General features: G+C 44.2%; 1 long non-coding RNA gene across 1 annotated transcript in view; it reads left to right on the top strand.

Annotated features, from left to right (window-relative positions):
• The first annotated feature begins 5,729 nt into the window (after window positions 1-5,729).
• Window positions 5,730-7,465, top strand: part of LOC142486175 (uncharacterized) — a 3,294-nt gene continuing 1,558 nt past the window's right edge. The window contains exons 1-2 of the long non-coding RNA XR_012798837.1: window positions 5,730-5,883; window positions 6,129-6,227. This is a non-coding gene — a long non-coding RNA (uncharacterized LOC142486175). The remainder of the gene's footprint in view (window positions 5,884-6,128; window positions 6,228-7,465) is intronic.

Below are 7,465 nucleotides of genomic sequence, written 5' to 3'. Positions count from 1 at the left end.
CGGGGGGGTAGCGGGAGGGCTTAACCCCTTCATGACCGTAGCGGTATTAACTGCTACGGTCGTGAAGGGGTTAAGTGCACCCGCAACCCCTAAACTCCCACCAAGGGCCAAATACCCCCCCTCACCCATCCCCACCCACTACACACAATAAAGCGGGCACGGTGGGTTAACCCCTTCATTGCCTTAGCGGCTATCCGCTATGGTAATGACGCAGCATTTCTGTATTTTTAATAATATTGAGCAGGAGCAGGGGGGGGTCCCTGAGCATTAATTTCTGGCTCAGGGAACCCCCTGCTCACTGTACAATATTATTAAAATACAGAAATGATGCTTCTTTACCATAGCGCATAGCCGCTAAGGTAAAGAACGAGTGTTTATTTATACTGTATATTGTATGTGTTTTATTGATACTGTACATGTGCAGGGGGTCTCCAGAGCAGAAGCGCACAGGTTTCAGGTCTGGGGACCCCGTGCCCCCCGAGATACAGGCCCCTTTAGGGGGTGCCGGTATCCCTCTGCTCTGCTTGGTTTACAGGCCGCGATCACGTGATCGGACCTTTAAACCAAGCAGAGGGATACCGGCACCCCCTAAAGGGGCCTGTATCTCGGGGGGCACGGGGTCCCCAGACCTAAAACCAACGCGGTTCAGCTCCGGAGACCCCCTGCACATCTACACTATCAATAAAAATGTATTTCAAATAATTTTTAATGTGCGGATGTTTGCGCAGAGAGAGAGCAGCGGATCTCTCTCTGCTGCAAACACATCTCGCCCCCGCCGCCCATACAGTAATATCATTTATGTATGTGCATATACAGTACTGTATGTGTACAGTACTGTATGTTAGGGCTTATAGGGGTTGTTGTTATATATATATATATATATATATATACTGTGTATATACAGTACTGTATATATATATATACACTGCATTACAATTCATGAGTTTATGCCATCTGGTGGACAAATGAAACATTGCAGCCTAGTAAATTCTTTTCGTTATCATTTAACAGATCAGCCGCCCGTCAGCCAGGCATGAACCGTGGCTGGGAAGGCAAACGCAACGGGGCTTGTTAGAGGTGAGGAGCGGCGCATTCCAGGTTTCTGCCAGGTACATACTGGGTATTTGCTCGAATAAAGTGTGTCGGTGCAGTAGGCCCAGGGTGTCCAAACCCGGGACCCAAGAGCCACCAGCGGGCCGCCCCCCAGCACAGGCGGCCCATCCAGCGACCCAGTCAAAGACAGAGCCACCGTCCGAGCCACCCGCACCGAAACAGAGACACCCACAGAAGCCGGCCCGTCGACGGCCCCCGAGGACCGAGCCCGAAAACCCCCAACTTGGGCCAACACGTGACAACTGCACGAAACATTCAACTTAGATCAGGCTGTCTATCAGTTTCTAGGTGCTTTGTGACTTTCAGTCCATTTAGAAACACAGTCAGTTTTGAACAAAAACATTTCCAAAGCAACCCTCGTGGTAGCCTGTATTTTAAAACTATAACCTTTCACAGTATGGGAAGTTATCGTCGGGAGATTCTTGATAACCAGATCGTCTTGGTCTTTGAGAGTGGTTCAAGTTAGTGAATTGACGCCAGGTGTCTCCACTCCTGTTCAAGAAGAAGAGCTTATCTGGAGTAAACGACAAGTTCAGCTGTGCCTTATGTTCCGAACAACATTCCGTCAGTCTGTAGAATTAACTGGAAACTCAACGATTGATCAGCTCCAAATATCAAGCGGGCTGGTTCTTTTCTCTTCGTGAAGTTGGGGTCTTTACCCATGTTGGGCACTGTTGTTTAGGTGGGGGCTGAATCCGCTGGGAGGCCTCCATTTCCTCTGGTTCAAGGAGACCCATTGCTCTCAATTTCTCTTCGCCTTCTTCTGGAGAGAGAAATATATATGTTTTTTCTTGGTAGATAAATATTATCTTGCACGGGAAAACCCCAACGGTAGCGTATTTTGTTATTTCGCAATGTGTTTGTGACCTGTGCGAACATTTTACGTTTGTTCAGCGTGATTTGAGCCAGATCTGGGAAAATGAGAAGCTGAACGTTGTCTTGTTCTATCCTTGGAGCAGATCTAGCGGCTCTCAGTATCTCCTCTTTACTACGAAAGTAGTGCAGACGTGTAATCACTTCTCGTGGTTTTTTTGGGTCCAGGCCTCTAGGTCTAGGCAGTCTATGTGCTCTGTCCATCTGGAGTTTGTCTTCCGACATTTCTGGTAACAAAGACCCGAAGAGCTGGATGAGATATGCGTCCAGTTGAGCATTGTCCACTTCCTCCGGACCCCCCTGATCCGCAGATTATTGCGTCTTGATCGGTTTTCCGTGTCTTCCAATTTTTCAAAAATTGTTTTAACTTGTGTTTTTAATTCCTGGAATTCTTGGGCTTGGGTCTCCTGGGCAGAGGCGGTGGTGTCGACTTTCTCCTCCAAGTCCACGATACGGTCCCCTATAGACGCTATTTCCTCTCTGACACTCTGACGGAAACTCTGCATCTCGGAGCGGAAGGAGCTTTTAATGTCTTGGACAAACAGCAGCATTTCTTTGCGAGTAAGCGGAGTGTCCGTCTCTTCTTCAGAGTCAGGTTCAGGTTCTGCGTCTTCGCCTGCGACAGACGCTTCTTGATCTTTAGTTCCTGTTTTTTTTTTGTGTTTTGGTGGGTGGCATATTTATTGTTTATTGGTAGTTTTTATATATACTGTAGAATTGAAGCTGATTTTGTTTGGGTGATGTAACTTCTGTTTTCCCTTTTTTACGTTGACATAACCCCCCTCATTCACATTTTTTTTTATTAGGTTTTTTTTTTTTCCCCTTCTCTGGGGGGGTGGGGGGGGGGTTGACCTTCTCCCCCTATTCAGGGCCACCCATAAGGATATGACCAAATCCAGGACTGCCCTTCTCCTGGTTGGTTCCTCAATAATTTGGGTCATATAATTGTCTTTAAGCACCCCCAATAACCTGTTCCCTTTTGTTGTAACGCTAATCTCATTGCCCCAGTCAATGTCTGGATAATTAAAAATCCCCCATTATGCAAACATGACCCAGTTTTGATGACTTTTCCATTTGCAAAAGTATTTTAGCTTCCTCAATCTCACAGATATTTGGTGGTTTATAGCATATTCCCACAAACATTTTCTTTATACTTTTACCTCCACTGCTAATTTCTATCCACAAAGTCTCTACATTTCCATCATTCCCTTCATAAACATCATCAATTATAATAGGTTTTAGATCCAGTTTAACATAATGTATAAACTTAAACCACCTTCTCTTCTATTTGCTCGTTCTTTCCGAAAAAGAGAATAACCCTCTAAATTAACTGTCCAGTCATGAGTTTCATCCCACCATGTTTCAGTAACGCCTATGATATCATACTGCTCCCTTGCAGCTATTAATTCAAGCTCCCCCATTTTCTATGTCAGGCTTCTTGCATTAGCAAGCATGCATTTCAGGTTTTTTTCAGCCTGTACTATTATCTTATCTGCTCCTTTATAAAAATATAATATTGTGAACTGTGATTAATTAGTGAATATATTGTGATTAATTAAATCCACCACCCAGTGTGAGGTGCTAATTGAAAAGCTGCTCAAACCCCTTTTAAGAGACTGTTCTCTTAGTCTGTTGGATCCCAAAATACTTCAGAAGTTCAGGGGAGCGCCAGCGCTCCCGTCACCGCCATGAAAGGAATAACAGAGACAGCACGGTGTAGTACAATTTCAGCCCGAATGGATACTATATAAGTGAAAGATACCCCACTCACACTCTCCTCCTTCTTATTAAGGCAGCACAGAGACACTCCTCTCTCTGAATGCAGCAATGGATCAGGAACTCCACGTGTATAAACCCCTCTGTTAATCTTTTCTTTCCCTGCGTGGTTGGTGTACCCAGAAAATAATGAATAATACTAATTGCGCAGTATATCTCAAATTGTATTACAATAACAATAAAAGCATATAGCTGTGCACTCACATTTAGTACATATTGTGTTGGCAGTTCGTGGATTCGTGAGTTCGTACCACAAATTGGCAATATGTACTGAATGTGAGTGCACAGCTATATGCTTTTATTGTTATTGTAATACAATTTGAGATTCTGCGCAATTAGTATTTTTCATTATTTCCTGGGCTGACATTGTACTACACCGTGCTGTCTCTGTTATTTCTTTCATGGCGGTGACGGGAACGCTGGCGCTCCCCTGAACTTCTGAAGAATTTTGGGACTCAGACTATTCAGCCATAAACTTGTTCCCCAAACCCTGTGTCATACATCTCCCTGCTGCACACACACCTTTGTCATACGTCTCCCTGCTGCACACACACCTGTGTCATACGTCTCCCTGCTACACACACACCTGTGTCATACGTCTCCCTGCTGCACACACACCTGTGTCATACGTCTCCCTGCTACACACACACCTGTGTCATACTTCTCCTTGCTGCACACACACACCCGTGTCATACGTCTCCCTTCTGCACACACACACCTGTGTCATACGTCTCCCTGCTGCACACACACACCTGTGTCATACGTCTCCCTGCTGCACACACACACCTGTGTCATACGTCTCCCTGCTGCACACACACACCTGTGTTATACGTCTCCCTGCAACACACAAACACACCTGTGTCATACGTCTCCCTGCTGCACACACACACCTGTGTCATACGTCTCCTTGTTGCACACACACACCTGTGTTATACGTCTCCCTGCTGCACACACACCTGTGTCATACGTCTCCCTGCTGCACACACACACCTGTGTCATACATCTCCCTGCTGCACACACACCTGTGTCATATGTCTCCCTGCTGCACACACACACCTGTGTTATACGTCTCCCTGCTACACACAAACACACACACCTGTGTCATACGTCTCCCTCCTGCACAGACACACCTATCTCATACGTCTCCCTGCTGCACACACACCTTTGTTATACATCTCCCTGCTGAACAGACACACCTGTGTCATACGTCTCCCTGCTGCACATACACCTGTGTCATACGTCTCCCTGCTACACACATACCTGTGTCATATGCCTCCCTGCTGCACATACACCTGTGTCATACGTCTCCCTTGCTGCACACACACACACCTGTGTCATACGTCTCCCTGCTGCACACACACTTGTTTCATACGTCTCCCTGCTGCACACACACACGTGTCATACGTCTCCTTGCTGCACATACACACCTGTGCCATACGTCTCCCTGCTGCTCACACACACCTGTGCCATATTTCTCCCTGCTGCACACACACACCTGTGTCATACGTCTCCCTGGTGCACACACACTTGTTTCATACGTCTCCCTGCTGCACACACACACACGTGTCATACGTCTCCTTGCTGCACATACACACCTGTGCCATACGTCTCCCTGCTGCTCACACACACCTGTGCCATATGTCTCCCTGCTGCACACACACACCTGTGTCATACTTCTCCCTGCTGCTCACACACACCTGTGCCATATGTCTCCCTGCTGCACAAACACACCTGTGTCATACTTCTCCCTGCTGCACACACACACCTGTGTCATACGTCTCCCTGCTGCACAGACACACCTGGGTGTTATTTTGGCTGAAAAAGAGTTAACACACAATTTGCAGTAAACAGAAGTTAGATTTTCCACCTTCTTCACCACATGAGGCAGTCAGTAAACTCTGATATTTGTTTGTTTCCAAAAATGTGACATGAAATGTTCTGCCCGAGAGAGGAAATATTTACCCATAAAATAATGTGATTTCTTTCTCACACAGAGTCTGCTGATTCTATAGTGACATATTCCCATCAGGTTCTGTATATAACACTCACCTCACCCTCCATAGTAACACAGACCCGGTGATATTCACAGGTTACTCATCTCAGCCCCATCTCCACCCAGCTGTAAGTACAATTATTTCTAATGTTTTATATTAACTGTAATTTTTACTACGTTGATCTTTTTATATGTAATGTCTATAAATATTCTCTGCAATACAAACCCCACTAATTCTCCTCACGTGTAATAACTAGATACTATACTGTAAGTAACACTGTATCCCCGGGGTGCAGCCCCCCCAGATATGTCTGATCTGTCCCGTGCTGAGCGTATTATTACACCTGTGATAACCTGTAACATTCTCTAACAGATCTGTAAAGATGCTTCTCTCCCAGAGACCTCTGCTGCTCGCGCTTCTCCTGGGGATAATCTCCATCGTCACATTGGTGGAATCGGCCAAATATGAGACGTAAGAAATGGAGTTTGTGGGACAGAGAGAGGAATAGAGATTTATTGGTGCTGTGTGTAGGATTGTAGCTGGGGATCCTTCATGTGATGCGTACCTGATATTAACCCTCCTGTGCTTGTTCCATACGCAGCCTGTCTAACATGTTATTATATCTCTGCGTGTGTTATTATATCTCTCTGTGTTTTATTATATCTCTGCGTGTTATTATATCTCTCTGTATGTTATTATATGTCCCTGTGTGTTATTATATCTCTCTGCGTTTTATTATATCTCTCTGCGTGTTATTATATCTGTCTGTGTTTTATTATATATCTCTGCATGTTATTGTATCTCTCTGGGTGTTATTATATCTCTCTGTGTGTTATTATATATCTCTGCGTGTTATTATATCTCTCTGCATGTTATTATATCTCTCTGCGTGTTATTATATCTCTGCGTGTTATATCCCTGCGTGTTATTATATCTCTCTGCGTGTTATTATATCTCTCTGCGTGTTATTATATCTCTCTGTGTGTTATTATATATCTCTGCGTGTTATTATATCTCTCTGCATGTTATTATATCTCTCTGCGTGTTATTATATCTCTGCGTGTTATATCCCTGCGTGTTATTATATCTCTCTGCGTGTTATTATATCTCTCTGCGTATTATTATATCTCTCTGCGTGTTATTATATCTCTCTGCGTGTTATTATATCTCTCTGCGTGTTATTATATCTCTCTGCGTGTTATTATATCTCTCTGTGTTATTATATCTCTGTGTGTTATTATATATGTCTGCGTGTTATTATATCTCTCTGCGTGTTACTATCATGCTCTGTAATTCTTTACTTGCCCCTGTGGCAGTGAATGGGTTATTATATCTCTCTGCGTGTTATTATATCTCTCTGCATGTTATTATATCTCTCTGCTTGTTATTATATCTCTCTGCGTGTTATTATATCTCTCTGTGTGTTAATATGTCTCTCTGCGTGTTATTATATCTCAATGTGTTATTAAATCTCTGCGTGTTATTATATCTCTCTGCGTGTTATATCTCTCTGCGTGTTATTATATCTCTCTGCGTGTTATATCTCTCTGCGTGTTATTATATCTCTCTGCGTGTTATTATATCTCTCTGCGTGTTATATCTCTCTGCGTGTTATTATATCTCTCTGCGTGTTATTATATCTCTCTGTGTTATTATATCTCTGTGTGTTATTATATATGTCTGCATGTTATTATATCTCTCTGCGTGTT

This window comes from Ascaphus truei, unplaced genomic scaffold, assembly GCF_040206685.1.
Source record: "Ascaphus truei isolate aAscTru1 unplaced genomic scaffold, aAscTru1.hap1 HAP1_SCAFFOLD_765, whole genome shotgun sequence".
Taxonomy (NCBI): Eukaryota; Metazoa; Chordata; class Amphibia; order Anura; family Ascaphidae; genus Ascaphus; species Ascaphus truei.
The sequence above is the reverse complement of the archived record's forward strand: the minus strand, read 5'-3'. Positions and strand labels throughout refer to the sequence as shown.